This window comes from Colobus angolensis, unplaced genomic scaffold, assembly GCF_000951035.1.
Source record: "Colobus angolensis palliatus isolate OR3802 unplaced genomic scaffold, Cang.pa_1.0 Scaffold186, whole genome shotgun sequence".
NCBI lineage: Eukaryota > Metazoa > Chordata > Mammalia > Primates > Cercopithecidae > Colobus > Colobus angolensis.
Window position 1 is genome coordinate 2583240 of NW_012114999.1, and position 26384 is coordinate 2609623.

Here is a 26384-nt window from a genome sequence, read left to right on the forward strand (position 1 = left end):
AGCATAGAAAGTGAAAGTCTGAAGCAAAGAGCTCAGGGGATGGCAGAGGTGGGAGGTAGGCAGGACTGGGTATGCGAACGTATGGCACTTTCGGTCACTGGTGGTGTCTGGGTTAATCTCCAAAATGTCCCCACCAGTAACTGTGTCATGCCCACATTGACAGGAGGAAAGGAGAGGCTTAGGCGGGTGGAGGGGCTGCCCCAGGTTGCCCAGTGATGGAGGGAACGGAGCCTTCTCTTCTCATTGCTGGCTGTTACCCACCCACTCCTGGTGAAAACCTCAGCAATTCATCCTACCGTTGTGTGTGCCCAGTGTTTTTATTCCCCCATATAGGCCAGGTGCAGTGGCTCATGCCTGTAATCCCAGCAGTTTGGGAGGCCAAGGCGGGCTGATCAAGGCAGGTGGGGAGCTCGAGACCAGCCTGACCAGCATGGAGAAATCCCATCTCTACTAAAAATACAAAATTAGCCGGGTGTGGTGACACATGCCTGTAATCCCAGCTACTAGGGAGGCTGAGGGAGGAGAATCGTTTGAACCCAGGAGGCAGAGGTTGCGGTGAGCCAAGATCACACCATTGCACTCCAGCCTGGCCAACAAGAGCGAAACTCTGTCTCAAAAAAAAAAAAAAAAGAGCCCGGGCGTGGTGGCTCGTGCTTGTAATCCCAGCCTTTTGGGGGGCCAAGGCGGGTGGATCACTTGAGGTCAGGAGTTGGAGACAAGCATGACCAACATGGTGAAATCCCGTCTCTACTAAAAATACAAAAAATTAGCCAGGCATGGTGGCAGGCGCCTGTAATCCCAGCTACTCATGAGGCTGAGGTGGGACAATCGCTGGAACTGGGGAGGCAGAGGTTGCAGTGAGGCAAGATGGTGCCATTGCATTTCAGCCTGGGCGACAGAGTGAGACTCGTCTCAAAAATAAATAAATAAAATAGCCCGGGCGCGGTGACTCATGCCTGTAATCCCAGTTCTTTGGAAGGCCGAGGCGGGCAGATCACCTGAGGTCGGGAGTTTGAGACCAGCCTGACCAACATGGAGAAACCCTATCTCTGCTAAAAATGCAAAATTAGCCAGGCGTGGTGGCGCATACCTGTAATCCCAGCTACTTGGGGGGCTGAGGCAGGAGAATCACTTGAACCCGGGAGGCGGAGGTTGCGGTGAGCCGAGATCGCACCATTGCACTCCAGCCTGGGCAACAAGAGCAAAACTCCATCTAAAAATAAATAAATAAAATAATAATAATAATTTGAAAACCTTGCCTCAGCGGGTGGAGTGGGGATTAAAGTAAATAAAGAGCTTAGAATAACAACTATTAGCAATTAGAATTATCCTTCCTGGCCAGGTACGGTGGCTAAACCTGTAATCCCAGCACTTTGGGAGGCCAAGGCGGGTGGATCACCTGAGGTCAGGAGTTCGACTCCAGCCTGGCCAACAAGAGCGAAACTCTGTCTCAAAAAAAAAAAAAAAAGAGCCCGGGCGTGGTGGCTCGTGCTTGTAATCCCAGCCTTTTGGGGGGCCAAGGCGGGTGGATCACTTGAGGTCAGGAGTTGGAGACAAGCATGACCAACATGGTGAAACCCTGTCTCTACTAAAAATACAAAAAATAAATAAATAAATAAATTAGCCGGGCATGGTGGTGGGTGCCTATAGTCCCAGCTACTTGGAAGGCTGAGACAGGAAAATTGCTTGAACCCAGGAGGTGAAGGTTGCAGTGAGCCGAGATCACACCACCACACTCCAGCCTGGGCGACAGAGCAAAGAAAAGAAAAAGAAAAAGAAAAATTTTTTAAAAGTCAAATATACAGGGAGAGAAAAAAACAGTGGTTATGGTGACGGGGGCAGAAGGGAGAGGAAATGGGGAGATGCAGGTCAAAGGATAAAAAGCAGCAGATATGAAGGATGAACAAGCCTAGAGCTCTAATGGACAACATGAGGACTACAGGTAATACAACTGTACTGTACATGGGTTTCATGCTGAGTAGATTTCAATTGATCTTGCCACAAAAACAAAGTGGATAACTATGTGAGATGATGAATATATTAATTTGCTTCAACTATAGTCACCTTTTAAATATTACATGTATTCCATAGCATCATGTTGTATATCTTGGATACATACTGAGGACTAAGCTCTGATTTTTTTATCTTGCCCGAATTCCTATCTAAGGGGTCTGGAGAGTCATGCCCTACAAACCATAAATTCTCATCAGATGGGTTTTATTTAACCCTACATATCATGACTTACTTACCAATCTGACTCTGGCATAACATGTGACAAAGAAGAAAGTCAAAATATTTTACTGTAAAACATGTTTCTTTGCTATATTTTGAAATGGCGCTGCAAAGCTGTCCTTTGTGGGGGAAAATTTTTATCTGTAAAGAATCTCCATTAACATAGCTAGATCTTTTTCTTCCAGGACCTCCCAATCCTAAAGAGATTAACTAAAAGTCTAGCACCTTTTAAAGATTAGAATAGGAAACATTTGTCATCTGTTGTCTCTAAGGACAGCCACTATAAGACTTCAAAGGAACCTTGGTCCCCACAATCTTTTATCTTAACCTGAACATTTCCTTTCTATCAATCCCCAGTCTTTAGACAAACTCAATCAATTGTCAACCAGAAAATGTTTAAATTCACCTACAGCCTGGAAGCCCCTGCTTTGAGTTGTCCCGCCTTTCTGGACCAAACCAATGTATTTCTTCAATGTATTTGATTGATGGATGGCTCATGCCTCCCTAAAATGTATAAAATCAAGCTGTACCCCAACCACCAGGGGCACATTCTTTCAAGATCTCCTGAGGGCTGTGTCACAGGCCATGGTCACTCATATTTGGCTCAGGATAAATCTCTTCAAATATTTTACAGTTTGACTCTTCACTGACAATAATTTGATGCCCAAACACGTGGGGCCTCAGAGAAGACTCAGGACCCTGAAGGAATTGCCTGAAACTGGAGCTAAGGTACCAGCCCGGGACCACTGCAGCCTCACCCAGTTTGAGCTTCTCCTCTGGTGGAACTGGTAAGTCCGCCTGAGCTCCGGACCTCCCGTTTTGGTTGATGGTCCTTAATTTATTCTTGAGCTGATTTTTCTCCTAGGAAATTGTTGTGTAAGATCCTAATTCTAGTTCAAAGGTGCATTCTAAAGGGTCTCCTCTATTGCTTTTTCTCTCAGAATTAATCTCAATTTGGCTTGGCTGTGCGCATTTGCATGAGAAACTGAACTGTTGTTTTTGTAGGTAAATGAGAGACGGTTTTTTCAGCTTTGAAGAGAAAGGGCATTTGCTCCTCCCAGCCAAAAGGTGCCCATGGGTGACTGGGGGCCTCGTGGGAGTGTCTGTGGGGTGGATCCCCCACAACGTGCAGCAACCCTGCAGGGAAATCCTCAGTACAAATTCATTTTACAAACGGCTTGTCCAGGACACGTATCCATCCACCACACAAATCCTAAGGCCAGAGCTCAGTTCCTCCTTTCAAGAAAAAAAAAAAAAAAAACATGTGGGAAAGAAATACTCTAAAAATAAGGAGAATGATTCCCTTTCGAGTACTTCGTAGGTTTTACGGCACCTCAACTTGCCAGAGTTTATGTAAAACAGAAGTAATATGGTCTTTGTGCACATTTACATTAAGGAAAAGGAACCCTAAGGTCGACCTGCAAACTATAGAGTCCCTAAATTCTCTTTTTCTATTTCCTTTCTGCCTACTTTAAATCTGCTGTTACTTTTGCACTGAGATAAAAACCACTGTTTGGATCTAACCGTTTTTTTTGTTTTGTTTTGTTTTTTGCAAGCCAGCGAATTTATACTTATTTCAAGGCTAAAGCACTAAAGTAAAGCTACAGGATCTCTGTTTGTATATGTGTGTATACATGTATCTATGTATATTTAAAAGGCCATTATAAATTATATATGCATTTTATGATATGCATATTATGTGATATACACATTAAATATAAATATATAATTTTATAATATATATGTTTAATTGGCAGCTAAATTCATTTTAATTGCCCTCTAGCACACCAAACTTTTTCTCCCTGTAGCTCATCATGTAAATTTTGCTATTGGATCTTCACCTGAGTTGTTTCCTTTAATATGCAAATTTAGGACTATTTAGCTGAGAACTGCCTAGAGTGATGCAACAAGTTATCAAGAATTTTGAATCTAAGCTAGAAAAAAAGAAAAAGTCTTTATGAATCTATAAAATGTATTTCTATCAGCATGCCTAAATACCTCTATGTATTTATACACTGTGTAAACAATGTTTCACTACTAAAAATATATAAAGCACTCTAATTAATTGGCTTAAAAAATACATAAAAGCCCTTAATCAGATACTTAAAAGACTAGTCAAATGCTTTTAGACATAACCCTACAAGGTTTGAATTAGACAAAGATATTTCACCTTTAATAAGAACATTAAAAAGAAAATGTTTTCCTCTGATTCTTAAATTGGAAATTACCCAGATACCCGTGACTTAAGTAAAATCTTTAATAAATAAGGTGGCTTTAAAATTATTGGTAGGCTGAGCATGGTGGCTCACGCCTGTAATCCTAGCACTTTGGGAGGCCGGGGCATGTGGATCACCTGAGGTTGGGAGTTCGAGACCAGCCTGACCAACATGGAGAAACCCCATCTCTACTAAAAATACAAAATTAGCCTGGCATGGTGGTGCATGCCTGTAATCCCAGCTACTCGGGAGGGTGAGGCAGGAGAATCACTTGAACCTGGGAGGCAGAGGTTGCGATGGTGCCATTGCACTACATCCTGGGCAACAAGAACAAAATTCCGTCTCAAAAAAAAAAAAAAAATTATTGATAAATACTAGCAATGTTTATCCCTGCAGAACACTATAAAATTTGCCATGAGGATTATCAACTATAAAACCCAGCCCAAGACAGAATAATCTTTGCTTGTGTATACCTATGAAATATTGTTGACTTAATGAAAATAACTAAATGCTGAGTTATTGGTATAAATACCCTTAAAATTAAGCATAAGTTTTATTACTTAAGTAAATACCTAAAATTCACAGCTATAAAAATAGTTACTAGGAAAATAACTTTATTAGCTATCACAGTTTTTGTTAATAGTCTAGGTAAACTATTACATTCATACATTCATCAGGTAAACGTAATGGAATAAATGCTTACAAACAAACCTGTCATAATTTAGGATCTAAAGTTATTTGATATTAAGTATCTGGATAATTTCTGATTTAAGAATTACAGGAAAACATTTTCTTTTTAATGTTCTTATTAAAGGTGAAATATCTTTGTCTAACTCAAACTCCATAGGGCTATGTCTAAAACAAGGTAAATAAGAGATGAAAAGAAAGTTAAAGATACAAAGAAGTATTTTTGGTAAAGAAGGTAAAAAGGAAAGTAATTTTATAAGAAAGATTCTTGTGTGGTGAATTTTTGTTCTGAACATGGGTGCCCCTCCCACAGAATCACAGGACTGTTTAAGAAGCCTAATCAAATTTGCTGTCTTAGAGATGCTTCTTAATTTTTGCTTGGGTTCCTTGCTGGGAACCCACACCCTTTTCACCAAAAGTTAAGACGGTCTGGAGGGTTCCTGAGACCAGAACATAAAAACATACAGGTTAACAGAATTATAAAATTTAAGATGTCTAAACAAGCTTTATTTAAATTAAAGCCAAATAAAATTTACAAATCAGCTCCTCAGTTACACCAGTGGCTAGCAGCCAGCATGACCCAATTACAGAGTATTTCCAACACTGCAAAAAGTTCTACTGGATAGTGATACTCTAGAGAAAACACTTCTTCTAAATAGAAGGACATCTGATTCCAAAGAGACCCTCACTTTGCTGCTCTTGGTTATAACTTAGTAACTAAAGTACCAAAGGAGATTTGAAGTGCTCTCACTTATAAGGTAGCCCCAAACAATTGCATTGGAGACCAGCAGTATGATAAAGCTCCTGTGTATTTTTTCTTGAAATACTTTTTTTTTTTTTTTGAGTCTCACTCTTGTCATCCAGGCTGGGGTGCAATGGCATGATCTTGACTCACTGCAATCTCTGCCTCCCGGGTTTGAGTGATTCTCCTGACTTAACCTCTTGAGTAGCTGGGATCATAGGCATGCACCACCACACCTGGCTAATTTTTGTATTTGTAGTAGAGACGGGGATTTCACCATGGTGACCAGGCTGGTCTCGAACTCCTGACCTCAATTGATCCGCCCACCTTGGCCTCCCAAAGTGCTGGGATTATAGGTGTGAGCCAATGCACCTGGGCCCATCTTTTCTTTTTCACTTAAAATTCTGAAATATTTGGGTGCCAGTGGACTATCTCTACGTGAGAAAAGTAACATGGGTCATTCAAACATGACATAGCATGACTCAAATTAGGGAAAATTTTATTACAGCCATCCAAAGCCATTCCCTTGAAATGTCTGCAATAAAAGCAAGGCTTATGAGGTGAGGGTTTTAGTTCTGCTTTAGTGAGAGGCATAATGGGATGGAAGAGAGAGGTGCTATGTGTAGAGTAAATGGTTTGATCTTGATCTCTCTCCAAAAGTTACTCTTGGTAAATGGAAATTGCACATTAAAAATGAAAAGGGATGGTCTTTAATGAGATTTGACTGAAATAGAGACCCAAAAGGAGACTCTTTAAAAACTAAGGTCTTAAATGAAAGAGATTAGGATAATTAAGAAAAAGAAAGAATAAAATAGACAATTTTCTGTTAACTGGCTAAAGAGGTTTGAGGTTTGTCTTCCCAGCTCTCTCTCCTACAATCTCTATCACCAGTCAGTGCTTGCTTAGATTTCCTCCTACTTGTGATTAAACCTTCCTAATTCATAATGGTACTTCAATATCCTGATAGCAAAACTGAGGACCAGATATTTGGAAACCCCAAGTTACCTCAGGAGCCTCATTTTCCTCTTCTCTCTGAGGCCTGCCATCACTCCAGCCAAGACTGCCTCTCCCAGCCAGTGGATCTTGGTCCAACCTCCTCCAGGAAGCCCTCCCTGAGGTGACTTCCCTCAGCCTGGCTCCTGGCTGCAGCCTCCCTGGTCTGCACCACTCCTGCATGCTGCCCTGTGTTATTAGCTGTCATTCCCCCTGCTTGGACCTAACTTCCCCAGTGAGACTGACTGCTCTCACTGACTGTTCCCTGCTTTAGAGGGCAGGGAACTCTTCTTGAACACCAGCTCCAGCTTCAAGGAACCAGAAAGGAAAAAATAAGAAGCATAAGAAAACTCTAGTAAGTAGGATAAGAAGACTGAGAACAAGGAGAGCCAACTGCTGGAAGCAAAGGGCCCTGGGCTAAGGGAAGACAGATTGCTCAGCAACTCCTGGTTTCCTTCTCTTCTGCCAAGATAAGTATGTTATGATGGAGGGCCAAACAGGAGCATAGGGGAGTTCACCCAGGGGTGGGTTGGGGAACATCTTGGGTGCCTGGGTCTGGGCAGACAAGCAAGGCTATGGGGAGAGCACAGGACACCTTGTCTTGAGGTGGCCCCATCTTTGTGTGGGGACACTGCTAACTGCAGCCAGTGCTGCCCCAGAAACCACCCACACACAGCACCTGGCTTGGCCAACTCTGGTTATTCACCTCTTTCCCAAGAGTTTGAGGTTTAGCCAAAGAGAACTAGCTTAGGAAGTATGGTGAGTTTTCACATGCCACTCTAGAGAAAGGGAAAAAAGAATGTTTCAGCTTTCAAAAGGTGAAAGGAAATAAATAAATAAAAATAAAAATTATGTAGCTGGAAAAAAAAAAGACAAAAGGAAAAGGGTTTTACAAATAAATCTGGTAAAAACAGCAGGTCCTAGGCAAAATTTAATCAGAATGACTTGTTGAGCACCTAAAAAAAAAGCGTTATAATCACAAATCTGACTATATTGCCTTTTGTGATATCAAAGAGAACAGCAGGTCTAACGAATGCTATAATTAAATCATATCTAGAGTTCAACAAGGAAGTTGAGGAAGTCATGACACTGCTATGACCAAATAATTTATAAGACCCCAAGTTATTTAGTATTCCATAAGGTAGATTTGTTTGAACTCAGCAGCCAGCACCCTACCCACTCTACCCGCCACCAAACAAAAAAAGCCCAGCAACAAACCACTGATTATCTAGAAAGATCCTTATAAGTGGACAGAAGTGTTCCATCGAAGCCCCCATTCCATCCATATTGCTATGATCCCTTAAATGAGAACTTTGATGGCACAGTGATCATATTCATGAATCAAGGGGGGAAAAAAAAGAAGAAGCCTGGGAGGGTGCGGTGGCTCACGCCTGTAATCCCAACACTTTGGGAGGCCGAGGCAGGCAGATCACTACAGGTCACAAGTTTGAGACCAGCCTGGGCAACATGGTGAAACTTTGTCTCTACTAAAAATACAAAAATTAGCTGGGCGTGGTGGCAAGCACCTGAAATCCCAGCTATTCGGGAGTCTGAGGCAGGAGAATGACTTGAGCCCAGGAGGCAGAGGTTGCAGTGAGCCGAAATTATGCCACTGCACACCAACCTGGGCAACAGAGCAAGACTCTGTCTCAAAAAAGAAAACCAGAAGGGCTAGTTCATATAACAGTCACTCTAGCTGAGTGACAATGAACACAGGCTATAAAGCCAGACTACCTGGGTTCAAATACTGCCTCTACCACTTACTACTGTGTGAATCTCAACACAGTTCACCATGTGACCACAGCCTCTCTACGCCTCAGTTTTGTCATCTACAAAATGGGAATAATAGTACTTGTATCATAGGATAGTTGTGCAGACAGAGCAAAGGTGAAATTTATCAAAATACTTAAAACAGCACCAGGCATTAGTAAGTAATATTAGTAAGTAATTAGTAGTGGGCATATATTAAGTGTTATAAGTGTGATCTATGTATTAAATCACATTAATAAGGTCTTCCCCTCCCCGAAAAAAATTAGATGATGGGCAAAACCTAACCCAATGAAATAGAACAGGAATAAAATTTGAACTTCTAATTTAAAAATTGCACCTGTGCAAGTAGAAGATGGGAAAGATGTGAAATCTGATTGACCAAGTTTAATTGTGAAATAGCAGGATACCGTTATCAAAGATGCCAGTAGGATGTTAGGCTACGTTGACAGAAGATTAAAAACCAAAATGAAAAGACGTAGGAGCCATTTGTCAGAGCACATCTGGAATATTCACTTCTACGCTGAAAGTAAATAAAACAGGAATAAACAGAACACTGGCTCCCCAGGACAGGTCCAGAAAACCAGTAACGAGATAGAGAGAGAATATACTGAAGCCACATAACATGGGAAGAACCAAAAGGAAAAGGAACATTTAGCCTGGGTGAGAGTGGGCTTGGGGAGAAGGCAGATACAGACTGCTTGTCAGTAATAGCTGAGGACTTCTGTATGAAAGGAGCAAATACTTCGTTTAGGCACAGCCAGAGGGACCTATGGGGAGGAAGATTTTCACCTCACTTAAGGAAATACTTTCCAACAACTATACCATCTGAAAATGGGAAGAACTGCCTTCCAAGATGGGTATGAAGGTCCATGGTCATCTGGTGGATGGGAAGCTGGATGGCCCTCTGTCCAGACTGTTAGAAAAAGCTAGCATGTGAGAGCAGAGACTGTATCTGTCTTTTAAAAACAAGAAAATATTTATTGAGCACTTACTTTGTGCTAGTGATTTACATACATTAGAAGATTTAATTTTTATAATCCTGTGAAGAAAGTGGTACTATCCTCAACTTACAGAGCACAAAACAGAGGAGACTCAGCTAGGAAGAGGAGTCTGAGGTTTGACAAGATGTGGACCACATTACACTGTATGTCCTGGTACAGTGCCAGCAAGTTAGAGGCTCTCAGGAGAAATGGTTAAAGAAGTCGATTAGATGTGCAGTTGACCACTCAACACTGAGGCTACAAAAAGGCACAGAGAAGTTGCCAGGTAACTCTCCCACTCTGGCCTTATCCCTACCTCCTCCCCCTCCCCCTTTTACAAAAGGGAAGCCAAGAGAAGTGGCATCACATTTAGGATGCCTCCCAAGCCCGCATCAGCACTGATCTCAACAGGTCTGTGGAAGCATCCACACTGGGTCCCCCATGTCAACATGTTAGCCCATGCGGCCAGGCACGGACAAACCAGCGGTGCTCTCTGGCAGCGAGGCCGAAAAAAGTCAGGCAAACTACCCAGAGAACTTCTGAGGGGGTATCTGGCACTTCCCATGAAATTATTCTGCTTTTCTTCATCTAAAACACCTTGAGAGCAAAGAAAAGGATAAGACTGAAGTTCCCTCTTAGCGTTGCCCCCAGGTGAACCCAGCAAGGCCTCTGTAAAGGGGGCCTTGTTCATTCTGTTCTGAAAGCAAACAGGAGTTCAAGTGTTCTCAGATTCTAGTTTCAGGGCTCCAAGGGATCCTGGATCTGCTTATTCTCCTCACCCTTTTTAGAGAAGCAAGGGAAGGAATATAAGAACAGTATCATAAAACCAAGTTAATGCATTATAAATACAAAAGCTTTAAAAAATCTGAACCAAATTAAAATTATATTTAAAAGCAGAAATGCTATGTCTCCTTCTTTCCCAGCCAGCCACCCAATCGCAGCTAACCAGAGAGAAGACATTCTCCACACCCAGACGCCCTTTCAGGGGAGCTAGAAAACATCACAGTTGGCCCTATAGTCCGAGCCTCTAATTGGAAATAGAATATCCAATTATTTACACAAGACTGTACAGCAAACAGTTCTTGCACCACAGATTTCTATTCTGCAAGACAGATCACTAGAAAACAAACACAGAAACTTGGCAATATACATGAAAAGGTTTTTTTTATATATAATTTTTTTTGGCTTATGCCAATTATGAGTCCTCACCCTGTGATTCCATGGTGGGTGCATCTCTACTTGCAACGGAGGGTCTGGCAGGCACCTTGGCCCCTCCTGGCAGCAGGCACGCAGCCCCACTGTGAATGGCCAACAGGGAAGCCAGCAGGGTGAAACTGGACTCCCTCATTATTTTGCTTTTAAGCTTATGAAGTTTTAAATAACATCACCGTGTCTACTCTGGTTAAATCATTCTTTCTAGCATCCCACTTTTTAAAGTTCAAACTTTGGAAATGTTTAGTTGAGTCACATAAATGATATTCTTACTATTTTAGTTTGTGTCTCATTAGTAACCAGATTGACAATTTCCTCCCTCCCTCTTAAAAGGACACTTGTTCTGTAAGTGCTCGCTGTTTTGAATTAAGAGGTCCTACTCTTAAGCAAAATTTCACTAGTACAGACCTTCTTTTCCGAGTAGTTGAAATACAGATAGGGAAGGAAGGTTACTTGTCAGTCTTAAGTTATAGAATGTTTTAAATGAATGACTGTTTACTTCTTTAATTATAGAATAAATTAATGGCTAAGAGTATTGCCAAATGTTTTTAGATATAACAAAATGGAATTGTTTGCAATACTATCAATATTTCATGCAATGGAGGAATGTGAAAAGCTACCACCAACTATTGCAGACTGAGTAGGATAAGGGCTCCCTTTAAGCTCCACGCACACTAGTCATCTGCAGAGGTGGCACACCTCCTCTGTGCACATGGCATGGCGTCTGTATTCCCGTTCACTGTATTGTATATTTTTTTATATATGCTCTTTCCCTCTACAGGGTGAGCTTTCCAACAGTTGTAACATGTCTACTTCACACCCAGTCATCTCCCATAGTTCTTGTATGCAGCCCACAAACATCATCAAGCATCATAATATGCCATGCACAAGGCTAGACAACGGAAACACAGGAACCAAAGACAAAGCCCGACTCCAGAGAGGTTACAGGCCAGGGCGGAAGACAGCTTAACAGACACAACACAGCTCAGGTTGGCGAGAGGGTGCCAGTGGCTGGGACACACCGTGGAGGGGCCTCCAGGCAGCATCTGAGCTAGGTTTGGAGCACTCAGTGGGGTGGGGACTTGTTTCAGTGAAGAAGCCCCACATGGGGTAGGTGGTGATGAGAAATGCTCCAGGCAACAGGAGAAGCATGTGCAAAGATATAGGGACACAAGGCAACATGGTACGTGTGGGGGACTGCAAGCTGTTCAGGAGTTAGTGCCACCTGAGCGCAGGTCACCATCATCTCCTGCTGGACACCTGCAATACCTTCTGCGTCTCGCTAGCTCCACAATTTGCTCTCCATCCAGTGCCATGATGGTCCTTACTCAGGCTGTTCCCACCTCATCAGAATAAAACCCTCAAGTCCTCACCACGCCCTACAAGCCTGGTTGGCGTGACCCCAGCCACCAGTCCAACTTCATGGTGGCAGGCAGAATTCCTAAGACAGCCCCCAAAATTCCTATCCCCTAGCTACTCAGTCAAAAATCAGTCTGGTGTTTAGATTAGTGCTGCTGCACAGGGATTTTGTAGATGTAATTAAGGGTTGAAGTCAGTTGGCATTATGAGACAGTGATCCACTAGGTGGGCCTGACACGAAGTGTGAGGGGATCTGAGGTGAGGGATCCTGCTGCTGGTGCAGTGTTATGAGAGGGCCTGGGAGAAGGCCTATGGCACAGAACCGCAAGTGGTCTCCAGGAGAGGGGAGCTGCCCTCACCACCAACAGCCAGGAAACAGACTTCAGTCCTACAACCGCAAGGAACTGAATTGTCAGTAACCTGAATGAGTGTGGGAGCAGATTCTTCCCTAGAACTGACATCCTGAGTGGGATACCCTGAACTGAGACCTCAACTGAGCTACGCCAGACTTCTGGCCTTCAGAAACTGCGAGGTAATGAATGGGTATGAAGTCGCCAAGTTTTTGTCACACAGCAAAAGAAAATGAACGTGCTCATTGTCTATTCTACTCTTTCATCTCAGCCACACACTGACTTTTTCTTCCTGTTGCTCAGACATGCCAAGCCTGCCTCTGCTTCAGTGCCTTGGTACTGACTACTCTTTTGCCCAGAATATTCATCCCCAGATACTCAGGGGCTCGCTCCCTCCCACCATTCAGATCTCTGTTCACACACCACCTCCTCCAAGAGACCTTCCTTACCTAGCCTATTTAGATTTGTCCCACCGCACCCCTCTATCTGATAATCTGGCTTTATTTTTTCCATCATACCTGATATTATAGTAAATGTCTGTTTGCTCAGGGTCTATCTTTCTCCTGGAATACAACCCTCCAAAGGTGGAGCTTTGTCCAGTTTACTCACTTTGGTACCCCCAGTGCTTTGCACATGGCAGTTGCTCAGTGAGCATTTGCTGGATTCTTGAGTAAGAGAACAATAAACCTAAGTGCAGGGTTCGGGACAGCAGCAGGAACAGTAAGGGGCTGGGAGCTGAGGCTGGAGAGGAGGCAGGGCCAGGTCACAAGGGGCTTGGATGCCACACACACATGCTTAGACTTTATCATGATAGCAATGGGATTTATTGAAGGATCTTAAGCTGGAAAATAACCAGAGATTTCTGTTTTTGAAAAGTCCCCCTGCAAACAGCATGGAAATGAGATTAGCTGGAGGGCAAGATAGACTCAGAAAGCCCAAAGAAGAGGATGTTGGCATCATCTGGATGAGAGATGATGATGAGACTTGAACTAGGGTGTGGGAGGTGGGGGGATGGTGTACAGATGTAAGAAAATTTTTCCAAGAATAGACAGATCTTGATAAATGACTGGCTTTGGTGAGTGAAACAGAAGAGAGAGGTAAGGACACTCACAGAATTCTTTCCAAGGGTACTAACTTGATTGTACTTGGCACATGGCAGGCACTCAATCCATTTGTTAACAACGAATTAGCAAATACCTTTGCCTCCACGCACTGTACTATAGTAACTTTTAAGACCACTGGGATCTGAATAAATAAGACTTCTCTTCATTACTACTTATTTCTGTGGCTATCAGTGCACAGTGCACATATGACTGCTGCCAAGCAAGTACTGAATAGCAAATAAGCTCTCCTTCCCTCTCACCTGGTAAATCAGCTCTTTTAGGAGAGTCTTTCACATCCTTCAAATTATGGACACATAAATCTTTCCCAAAAAGTACAACGAAACATGACAAACATTTAAGGGATCCCTTCAGACCAACAAAAATATTTAACCCATGAAGGAAAAGCAGAGACCAACAAAACAAGGGAGCTGTGCAGACACTAGTTAAGAAGGCCCATTGTATATAACCTTTGCATTTCTCCATCACCCTGCCCAGCAGGTAGTCATTGCTTGTTTGTCTTTTCCACTGGACTGTAAGCTCCATGAGGGTAGGGGATACTTCGGTCTTACCAATGTATAGGGAGTCCTTAGAACAGTACTTGTTACATAGTATTCAATTAATAAATAAGGGTAGGAATGGACAAATACAAAATAAACCACAAATAATCAACTTTTTATTGTATCTATACAATCCAATTAAGGCCTCAGAAAATTGGAAATTTTTACTATGAGACTTTCATTTGCTCAATATGGTAAACCAGACCTTCTGAAAACTAAATGATAGTTAAATTACAAATATATTTTCAAACATGTCACCGAAGTCCAAGAAAGGGAAATTCCCAAGAAATACACATGCATATACAAAACAGATACAGAAACAGAACAAATCCATACAAAACATAAACGACAAAAGAAGGGCAAGGGGGAAAGCAGGGAGGATGCACTCTGGGCCCTGAAGCCCTGCATAACAGCAGAACCATCAAAATGGGCTACCCCCACCCCAAAGGAGAGAGAAATGGGCTAAAAACAAAACATGCTCTAGCAAAGGGAACCAAAAAAGAAACCTGTTGTCTCTACACAAATGCTAATGGGAAAAAATAATGGCAATAATTTTTCTCCTAAGAATCCATAACCATGGGTCAAGTCTTCATGTTGGCTGGGAATTCAAATTCATATTACCTGCTTTCAGATAAATCCAAAATAGAGAAATCAAAGTGTCTGGGTTGGCAGTGCCCACTAGAAACGAAACAGTGCAAATCTTTTTTGGATGAAAACTTGCTCAACAGAATGCTACTCAGGTTATCCACAAATTTGGTTAAATGTAAATTCCCTTTCAAAAACAACCATACATACTGGGAAAGAAGCCCCAAAGAGTGAAAGTCAGCAGAAATAATTAATAGACTGAGACCCACAAAGACTTTAGATATTAGAGGCTGGGTGCAGAGGCTCACACCTGCAATCCTACCACTTTGAGAGGCTGAGGCAGGAGGCTTAACTTAGCGAGACCCTGTCTCTGCAAAAGATTAAAAAATGAGCTGGGTGTGGTGGTACATGCCTGTAGTCCTAGCTATTCAGGAGGCTGCAGCAGGATGATCGTTTAAACCCAGGAGGTTGAGACTGCAGTGAGCTATGATTGTGCACTGTACTTTAGCGTGGGTGACAGAGTGAGACACTGTCTCAAAAAAAAAAAAAAAGACTTCAGATATTGGAATATTAGATGCAGGCTATAAAATAACGATGCATGGTACATTTTTTTAAAAAAGATAAAATCATAAGTGGTCTCAATAAACAAGACAATATAAAAAGAACCTACTATAATTTCTAGAAATAAAAAACTATAATCAATAAAAATATAAAACCCAATGGCTAGGTTAAATAATAAATTAGATATGACTGAAGAAAATACTTACGAATTAAAGACATAAAGTAATCACACAGAACATAGCACAGAGAGAAAAGGCAATGGAAAGTATGAAAGAGACACTGAAGGAGAATGAAAAGCCCCAAGTACATTTAACCAGAGCTCCAGAAGGATAAAATTGAAAGGAAAAAGCAACAGTCAAATTTTAAATAATGATGAGAAATGGTAAATCTTCACCTAGACACATTGTAATAAAACTAAAGACCACCAAAGACAATGAAAAGATCTCAAAAGCAGTCACAGAGCAAAGAAAGCACAATAACAATTAGACTGATAGCAGATTTTCATTGGCCAAAAGGGAAAGTGAGGCACTTAAAGTTTTGTGCCCAGCAAAACTATTAACAACAAGGGTGAATACAGAGAATCCTAGACCAACGAAAACAGAGAATGCCCTTCAGGAAGAAGGAAAAGGATGCCAAAAGGAAAGCCTAAGATCTAAAAATGGACAATGCATGAAGAAATTGGTAAACAGGCAGGTAACTCAAAATCAGCACTGATGGTATAAAGCAAGACAGATGTCTAATTTGTGGAGTTAAAAAAGACAAACTATCACCTCACACCCATTAGGATGGCGCCAGAGTTTGGATGTTTGTTCCCTCCAAATCTCATGTTGAAATTTGATGCCCAATGTTGTGGGTGGGGCCTAATGGAAGGTGTCTGGGTCATGGGGGCAGATCTCTCATGAACAGACTAATCCCCTGGCAGAAGAGGGTAATAAAGTTCTCACTCTATTAGTTCCTAGAAGAGATAATACCAAAACAGACTCAGAAGCAGAAAATTTGCCAGGCTGGGTGGTTCACACCTGTAATCCCATCACTTTAGGAGGCCAAGACGGGTGGATCATCTGAGACCAGCCTGGCCAGCGTGGTGAAACTCTGTCTCTACTGAAAACACAAAAAAAAATTAGCCGGGTGTGGTGGCAGGCACCTGTAATCCCAGTTACTTGGGAGGGTGAGGTAGGAGAATTGCTTGAACTAGGGAGGCAGAGGTTGCAGTGAGCTGACATCGCGTCACTGAATTCCAGCCTGGGCAACAAGAGCAAAACTCCATCTCAAAAAAAAAAAAAAAAGAAACAGAAAATAAAAATAGTCGTATAACCATTTAAAAAAACCTGAAAAAGTAGTTCAATATCTTCCCACAAAGAAAATATCAGGCCTATATAGTTTTACTATATAGCAAATTCTTCCAAACTTTGGAATTATTTGTTACTTGAAAATTATATGAACTCTTCCAGAGACTTGAAAAAGAGGGCATTATGACTTTGATACCCAAAACAGACAAAGTCAGTAAAAGAAATGCATAGGCTAATATCACATGAGTAGGTATGAACCAATCCTAAAAAAGTATTGACAAACCAAATCCAAGAATGTATAAAAAAATATATCATGATCAAATAAAGTTTATTCCAGGCATATACAGTCAGTTTAACATGAGAAAACCTGTTAATACAATTCACCGCATTCACAGATTAAAAGAGAAAAATAATTTTGAAAATTGACGAAAAAAAGCATTAAAAAAATCCTTTCAGTCTGATGTATGGTCCACAAAAAAAAAAAAAAAAAGAAAAGAAAAAGAAAAAAAACTCCTTCACCTTTTCATAATCTCTGGGATTAAAAAAGCTTAATGAACTGGATATACAAGAGAATTTCTTCAACCTGAAAAGGGTATCTGCCAAAAACCTCACCTTGCTCCTTACACTCCAGCAAATTTAACTACTTGGAATTACCTGTATCAACAGGCCTGGAGCCCCCATCTTCTTGCCATTCATTCCTGGCTTCTCTGACCATGTGTTCCCACCCCCACCCACACACACAACTCATATAATCAGTGACATCTCCTCAGTGCTCCTTTCCTATGAATTATAAAACTTTGTGATGACAAACAATTACAATTCGATATACCATGTGTATTCCTGTCTATCTCACTCACTGCACTATGAGCTCACTGAGAACAGGGACTATACTGTATTCACCTTTGTACTTCCCATGCAGTTGCTCCCTATATGTTGGTTTGAATAAATGAACGTGTGTGTGTGTGTGTGTGTGTTCTCTAATATGCAGAAGACCTAGACCTTCCTCCCATCACACTCTGTGAGTTCACTAAGGGAAGAAAACATTGGAAGGAGACAGGGAACAAGAGAGAAATGTTGTTCTTGGATTGACAGGCCCCCTCATTAAGGAGATAATTTAGCCACAGGCGGGCAACTGAACTGTGATGGCCTCAGACAGAACTCCCTCAGCAACAGAACATCACTGCTGCCAGAGCAGCGCCCAACTCCCCAGCCCCACTGAGACCAGACATTTTCAAAGTGATACTGTGAGAGGCTGGCTGCTCTTGTTGAAAATGAATCTCTCTGAATATGTTTAAAATACCAGGGAGAAACTTAATCAGGGAGATAACCAACAGAACAGAGTTTACCACAGGGCCATTTCTATCTGTTTACTGGGAAAAAGAGAAAACAAAGAGGCTTAAAATGGGACTGGCCTGGTGAGTGCAGAAATGACATTTTTTGAAAAATATCAGCTAGTGTGTGCTTAGATTAACAGATTATTTACTGATGTTGGGAATCATATTAAGGTCCCAATAAAGAGTTACTTTCTCACTGCAAGCAGGGGAATATTGTGCATATAGGCTTTGCTAAATTTAAAAGCAATCTAGCTAGCTTGCTTATTTATTTGTTTGTTGGATATGGAGTCTCGCAGTGTCGCCCAATCCAGAGTGCAATGGCGTGATCTCGGCTGACTGCAACCTCCACCACCCAGGTTCAAGCAATTCTCCTGCCTCAGCCTCCCAAGTAGCTGGGATTACAGGCGCCCACCACCATGCTTGGCTAATTTCTTTTTCTTCTTTTTATTTGAGACAGAATTTCGCTCTTGTTGTCCAGGCTGGAGTGCAATGGTGCGATCTCAGCTCACCACAACCTCCACCTCCTGGGTTCAAGCAATTCTCCTGCCTCAGCCTCCCAAGTAGCTGGGATTACAGGCACCTGCCACCATGCCTGGCTAATTTTTTTATTTTTAGTGGAGACGGGGTTTCTCCATGTTGGTCAGGTTGGTCTTGAACTCCCAACCTCAGGTGATCCACCCACCTCGGCCTCCCAAAGTGCTGGGATTACAGGCATGAGCCACCGCACCCAGCCTACAAATTTTTGTATTTAGTTTCACTATTTAGTTTCACCATGTTGTCCAGGCTGGTCTCAAACTCCTGACCTCAAGTGATCTGCCTGCCTCGGCCTCCCAAAGTGCTGGGATTACAGGCATGAGCCACCGCACCCAGCCTACAAATTTTTGTATTTAGTTTCACTATTTAGTTTCACCATGTTGTCCAGGCTGGTCTCAAACTCCTGACCTCAAGTGATCTGCCTGCCTTGGCCTCCCAAAATGCTGGGATTACAGGGGTGAGTCACCACACCAGGCCCAATGTAGTTTTTTGTTGGTTTTCTTTTTTTTTTTTTTGGTTGTTTTTTGAGACTAAGTTTTGCTCTGTTGCACCAGGCTGGATTGCAATGGTGCGATCTTGGCTCCCTGCAATCTCTGCCTCCCGGGTTCCAGAGATTCTTCTGTCTCAGCCTCCCAAGTAGCTGGGATTACAGGCATGCATCGCCACACCCGGCTAAATTTTTTTGTATTTAGTAGAAACGGGGTTTCACCATGTTGGTTAGGCTAGTCTCGAACTCCTGACCTCAGGTGATCCACCCGCCTTGGCCTCCCAAAGTGTTGGGATTACAGGCATGAGCCCCTGTGCCCAGCCCCAATGTAGCTTTAAACAGAGAACTATAACACTTCTAGATATGCGCTTAAATATTTTTGTTTCATCCCCTTGCAAAATAAAAGAGATTCGCTCTTCCACATCTTACAATATACGCATTCATCTTATTTGTTAAAGTATGCTTTACTAGCAGTTAGCAGGATTAAGGCTGACACTCATTTTATATTCTGCACCCAGGGTTAACACATGACGCGAGAAATTCCTTTTCACGAATACAGAAGAATGTTAGGGATACTTCATGATTAAAGCAATAGAAGTTCTTCAAAGCAGGAGAGGTCTAAACAGAAGCTCACTGCTCTGCAGTCAAGGGTGGATTCACCTTCTATTTCTGATGTCTAGAGTTAAAAACAATTCACCAGGTATGATCTGGGCAGCCATGCGTGACCAACTCCGATGGTCAGAATATTAACTTTAGTTAATGCTCCTGAAAATCACAGGAGCTTCTTTGACAGTCATAGCATGCTGCTGACTCATTCTGAGGCTGCAGTTCTCCAGATCTTGAAATATTTTTCGTGTGTGGCTGTTTAGCCAAACCCCATACTTTCACTTGTAATGAATGGTTTTGGACTCTCGTGCTAGTCTTTCTTTCTCCCTCTCAAGTTGTATTCAACTAGATTTGGTTTGTTGTTTTGAAATACCAAGATCTCTTTTTTCAAAAAAAATCTCATTTCTGTTGTTCTGACATATTAACAATTCCCCTAGATTTATCATTCATGTATGTGATCTGTATGCCAACATTATTGTCTAGACGATGAAAACAGGGGACATAGCCTCCAGTGTGCTTCCTGTATTATCATTTAGCCTGAATCTCCCTCACCCCACGGACAGCACCAGTGACTGATTTGCATGCATGCCTTCTTAACATTCTTCTACGCTTCCAACCAAGTAACCCCAGGAACTAAAGTTAATCTGGAATGACTGGCTTTTAGCAAAGCCCTGATAGCTACTAATGGTGACTGCTTCCTTTACCAAGTATTCAAAAATCATTGTCTTGATAATCTACTTTATAATAGAATATTTCCTAAGATCATTGTCAAGCTTATAATTTTGTAGCTTAATTTTCTCTCTCTAAATAATTTTTTAAAAATTAAACTATGTATCCACCTGCATCCTTCCTGTAGTTCTTTGCTACTCCATTATTCCTCCAACATCACATGATTTGACGATCTCAGTCTCACACTCCCTCAGTCTTCTTGGCCTTTGGGGCTTCACCTTATCTGGTGGCATTAGAGCCTCTTGTCATGGCCTCATCTACTCCAGGCCAGCAATTCTTGCTTCACATTTGTCCTACCCTTTCCAATCAGAGAAGTCATTTCTTGATGGAAAAAAATGCAAGCCGAACAGAAGCTCAGCAGTTTGGTTTCTCTCACAACCCCCTCTCTTTGGTCTTATTGTTCCAAACATAACTTCTGAAAGCCCTTTTGTTGCCCTTTGCATTTTTCACAATCCTCTATTCACTCTGCACTCTGTTTCTTTACAGCCCAGAGCCACCCTCTGATATGGACCTTGGTTGCATGACCCGACCTTTCCTGGGTCTGGCTCAGGGTCCAAGGTCAGTAAAGCACAGAGGAAGTGGCAGTACAGAGAAGGCAGGTCCAAAAGAAAGGGTTATCTAGAAAGTGCCACCTGCCGTCAGCAAGTCAAGGAGAAAAAGTAACATGATACCTGGAAAGATGTTAAGGTCAGAGGTCAGGAAAGGCAGGATTGCTTATCAAACCAGTGGAGCGATACAAAGGGCTATACTGTGGATGAGAAATTAGGTCAGTTGCAAAGAAGATGCAGAAAAGGTGCTGCTAAGGAGAGGTGGTTCAAATGGGCATTCCTTTCTCCCAGGGCTCCTTAAATGCACAAAGACCTGGCCTTTCTGTCTTCGAATCTCCAGCACCTAGCACAAAGCTGGCACACCAATGTTCAACATACTTGTGAATGAATACATCAAAGTGGCCCTGGCTCCTCATATCACACTGGGGGAATCCTTTAAAGGAGCAGGTTCAGACTGGAGTCAGTCTTTCATGCACATCCTTAAACAGAAGAGCTACCTGGATGGCCACATACCTCTTTCTCTTTTGGAACTGGGGTCACAGTGTTGTTTTTAATTGTCCTGAACTGTGTTTCTCTTTTGAAACCTGAGGCCATAGGATCATGTTTATCATGCCCCTCGACTTTTGGAATCCTATTTCTTACAGTCCAGGGTAGACTACAGACAAGAACACATTTCCCTCCCTGGCTGTCAGAGAGTCTAAGGCCTGATTACTTCTAAAATGCCTGGTTCTTTCATTTCAAAAGCCAGTTCCTACTTTCCTTTTCTTCTTCTTCTTCTTTTTTTTTTGAGATGGAGTTTCGCTCTTGTTGCCCCAGGCTAGAGTGCAATGGCAGGATCTCGGCTCACTGCAACCTCTGCCTCCTGGTTCAGGCGATTCTCCTGCCTCAGCCTCTCGAGTAGCTGGGATTACAGGCATGCACCACCACGCCCAGCTAATTCTGTATTTTTTTAGAGATGAGGTTTCTCCATGTTAGTCAGGCTGCTCTCGAACTCCCGACCTCAGGTGATCCGCCCACCTCGGCCTCCCAAAGTGCTGGGATTACAGGCATGAGCCACCGTGCCTGGCCCAGTTCCTACTTTTCTATGAATCAGTGTCTATCTTATCTGAAAACATAGCAATGATGAATGTGTTCATGAAAAGAATGGCAACTCAACTCCTTTTTCAGGCAGTTTCCCTAATCACATTAAAACAGCATCATTTAAATATCCTGCATATTACACTATGGTGAGTCTATATAGGAATCCAAGACTAATACAAAGTGGTACTGGTTGATAAAAACTTGACCCAGTCATGGGTTAACCTGGGCTCAGCAGAATTCTAGTGACAGCATGAAGCTAAAAGCCACTGTTGAAATTTTAACTTGGCAGCAGTCGGTCAAATTGAATAGGGTAAGAACAAGAAAAACCGTATCAAGGCCAGTATGTCTCTTGGCAGGCGCAGAGGATCTGGCATCAGTGAATCATGAGGCTTCAGTCTGTCTAAGCCCAAACACAGCACTTTTGATAAAAGCAGATGCTTTGTTTGGCTGCTATCTATCGGCCCTTCCTCCAATCCCACCAGTCCCATCTACCCCACCCCCACCCATTCCCTACTGGCTTCTGAAAGAGTGTGTTTGTAAAGTCTTTTTCTAACTAATCCAGAGACAGAATACAAATGCTGTGGTTTTGAGATAATGTCATCAAGCCTCTAAGAGGAAGGGTTTCTGCCTACCAGATAAAGAACGTACCCCCTTGACCTGTCTTCCAGGGCAGACACTCATCCTCAACGTGGCCACCCACCTAAACCTTGGAAAAGCAGTCATCACCCTTCAGGCAAAGGCAGACACTGAAGTGTCCATGTACCTCCTGTCTACAGGGTCCTGGGGGAATGTCCAGAACTGCTGGGAAGGAACCACAGGAATACAATCACCATGCTGCTGATACAGACCCCAGGGAGGGTGGCCCTGAAAACATGTCTGCTTTATTTAAAAAATCAAGTAGTGGATAAAATGTGCTTTGTTTTAGTTTAAATGGCAAGATAGTCTCCTATTGAATTTTGTTTATCATCTAAAAAAAAAAAAATCTTCTTTTGAACACCAACCCTATCCAGATCCTATCTATCCATATCCTATCTCATTTCTCTGCACTCAGCCTCCTCTTCTGACTCCCTGGAACGAACTGTGCTGGGATTCCTTTGAGGTCGTTCTTAGGGTTCCTTCCCTTTATTCTATACACAGAGCTCTAGATCTCTCCTTTGACGATGGCATCCATTTCTATGGCTTTAATTTCACTTCTGTGCAGACTCCTAACTTCATACCTTTTAGGCCAGACCTTTTTGCAGAGCTCCAGGTTCATAATTCCAACCGCCTGTCTGTTTAACACCTCCACTTAGACATGCATGCATCTCAAATTTAGCAAACCCCAAACAGAAGTCCTGAGTCTCAGCAATCTACCATAACCCCCTTCCCTAAGAAAACGCAATCAACCAAACAAATAAAGCCTTGGTCCTCTTCCAAGCTTCTTTATCTCAGCAAATACCCTATCCCATATACTCAGCTGCCTGAGCCATGCTTGACTATACCTCTCCCTTACCCTACCAGATCCAAACCTCAGCAGATATGGCAGACTGTACCTGCAAACTATATCTCAAATCCACAGACTTCTCTCCTCCACCACCACCCCAGTGCAGACCCTCACCTGCTCCCTGCACTTTTACAACCACATCCTGCCTTCCTTCCCCATCCTCTTCTCCATCAGTCATTCTCCACACGGAGACAAAGCAATCTTCTAAAAACTGATCATGCCATTCCCTTGCTTAAAATCCTTTAAAGTTAGATTTTCTTTTGCCCTACAGAGAAAATCTGAACTCCTTACCTAAATCTAGACCAGTGCTATCCAATAAAAACACAACGTGAGCCACATGGGTAATTTAAAATTTTCTGGTAGTCAATTTAAAAAATAGGTGAAGTTAATTTTAATCTTTTATTTAACTATTTCAAAGACATTATCATTTCAACATGGTTACATAAAAATTATTACTGAAATACATTCTCTTTTTATATTAAATCTTCAAGTTCCCATGCCAGAGAGGCCTTCTCTCCACCAGTCTAAGTAACTTGGGGTCCTCTGATGTTGTATCTTCCTTGTACCTCCTCATTTTGTAGTTATGCACTTAATGATGCATTTGCCTGAATGCCCCCTAAACTGAGAACTCCCTAAGGACAGGGGCTACATCTATTTCGTGCTTCACTAGGTATCTGGCACCTAGCACAATGCCTGGCATAAAACAAGCTAATAAATATGCATGGAAGAATAAACAGCAAAGACACTGATATTAAGTACAAGAACAATCAGGCAAGGGCTGGGGGCCCCGTTCACTGAAGACAGGCTCTGTTTTGTGTATTGTATCAGTACAATGGTATGCTGATATTTTAGAGCACTGCGTGGTTGTTACACCTATAAACTGAGTGTTGGCCAAGACTCATTGCTGTAGGGCAGGCTCAGATAGAGGGATTCCAGCCAGACTCCATCAACATGTGAGAAACTTTCTCCCACACATGCTGCTGTCATTGAACGTGATCTCAGGTTACACCAAAGGCTTAGGCACCTCCCAGCTCTAGCCTTCCAGGAGGAAGGAAGGAAGGAACCAATCAGTCTGAGCCTCGTCCATGCCAGCAGCTGTGTTAGGCACCCTCACATGAGATTGTATCTGATCCTTAGAGTCACCCTTTGAGGACATGGAGACTCAGAAAGATAAAATAATTTATCCAAGGTCACAAAGCTACCAGGTCAGGCTGCTGGAATCAGAGTCAAGGTCACTAGTGGCTTTCTTTGATAGCCATGGCTACATCGATGTCCCGGAAAAGGCCTCCGTGGCTTTGAGCCAGGTGTCCCAGCAGAGCTGAGCAGGAGAAGAAACTGCTGGTGACCAGGTGGGAGCTAGAAGCAGCCATGGGACCTGCTCAAGCAGACTCCCAGTACGGTGTACCAGGCTCAAGTGTGAAAGTCAGAGCTCTGACGTTCTGTGGAGCCTTCATATTTAGTGAGCAGTAAACCTACACGGCACTCCTCGGACGGGTTATTTACACTCCCATTTTATGGTTTAGAACCTGCTATAGAGTTCACACATCTAATAAGTGGCAAAAACAAGGATCTGAACTGAAACCTCTGGATTATCTGTCCTGTGTTTTTTCTCCTCTTCACAAAAGGAGTTATTTTATATTTAGCGATTATATTCACAGGCAAACTGGAACTACAGACAGATCACACTGCACAAAAGCTGGGGCAACTAGGGAAGGCTTCTCAGACCTCTCTAACTCGTAAATAACAGCACAATCCTTCAAACAAGGCCCTACATGCTTGTCTTTGGGGCCTCTAAGAAGAGAGCTTGAAATGCTACATCCAATCCCACGGCCAGCCTCTTGGGGACAGACTGGATAGTGACACCATTCCGAAGCATGACCTGAGGTCGTATCAGCCATGTGGCTCAGGCAGGTCTGGCCACCTAGTCCAGTCCCCCTGAGGACAGTCTCCTTCCAATCAACCACAGCAACTACTCCTTTAGCTTACAACTACGACTTCTCCAGCTTGTGTATTCTAGCCAGGCTAGGCTGGCTCGCAAATCCACATGTGATAAGAATATGAGTAATAATTTGTAACTGCATAGCACCTTCTGTTTACAAGGTGTTTTAACATATATTGAGGGACGTGAAAATCCCAGAAGACTAAAATACCTGACCTTTCCCAAATAGCATGCTGGTGACCTGAAAAAAACATGATTTAAAACAGGTCTGTCCTGGGGTGGGAGAGAGGAAGGGGCAGTCCAGAGGAGATGTTACGCAGCTCCACTCAACAAGGACTGCATTGTGTAATTCTCTGATCATTTTCTTGGTTGTGGTTTGCAATCTGTTAAAACAATTTTTTTCCCCCAGAACAGCTGAGAATGCGTAGATCCTGGCATTTGGATTCAAATCATCCTTGTCAGTAGAGGATTCAGGACAACCACCAGACAGCTGGTAGATCTGCAGGCACTTTCCACACTCTGGACTTCAACCCAGGAGCAGCGCGAGATGCAGGGGCTGAGCTCACCTCTGACCCAGCTGCTCCTGACCTCAGCACACCAGCGGCCACCAGGGGCCAGGACATTCACCATTCCTTGGAATTCACTAAACTATTCGCAACAGCTGCATTCAAACACCAAGGGGTATTTCAAAATGTTAGTAAAACTCAACTTTAAACTTATAAAAGCATCAATTCAACCCATGGACTCTTACTTTCCAGAAACATTCTTGAACTTGGGCTGTTAAAAAGCCATTGTCACTATGCTCACTCAGTAAGTATACCGTCTATTAAATAGAATCTATTAATCTAGTGAAAGTTTGTTTTTTTTTTTTTTAGATGGAGTTCCACTCTCGTCATCCAGGTTGGAGAGCAGTGGTGAGATCTCGACTCACTGCAATCTCCGCCTCCCGAGTTTAAGTGATTCTCCTGCCTCAGCCTCCCCAGTAGCTAGGATTACAGGCACGTGCCA

The 26384-nt window shown here is 42.7% G+C and overlaps 1 protein-coding gene across 3 annotated transcripts in view; it reads right to left on the minus strand.

Moving 5' to 3' along the window:
* The window catches only part of BCAR3 (breast cancer anti-estrogen resistance 3), a 281941-nt gene that overhangs the window by 81388 nt on the left and 174169 nt on the right, over positions 1 to 26384 (minus strand). The gene's annotated exons all lie outside the window — the stretch shown is intronic.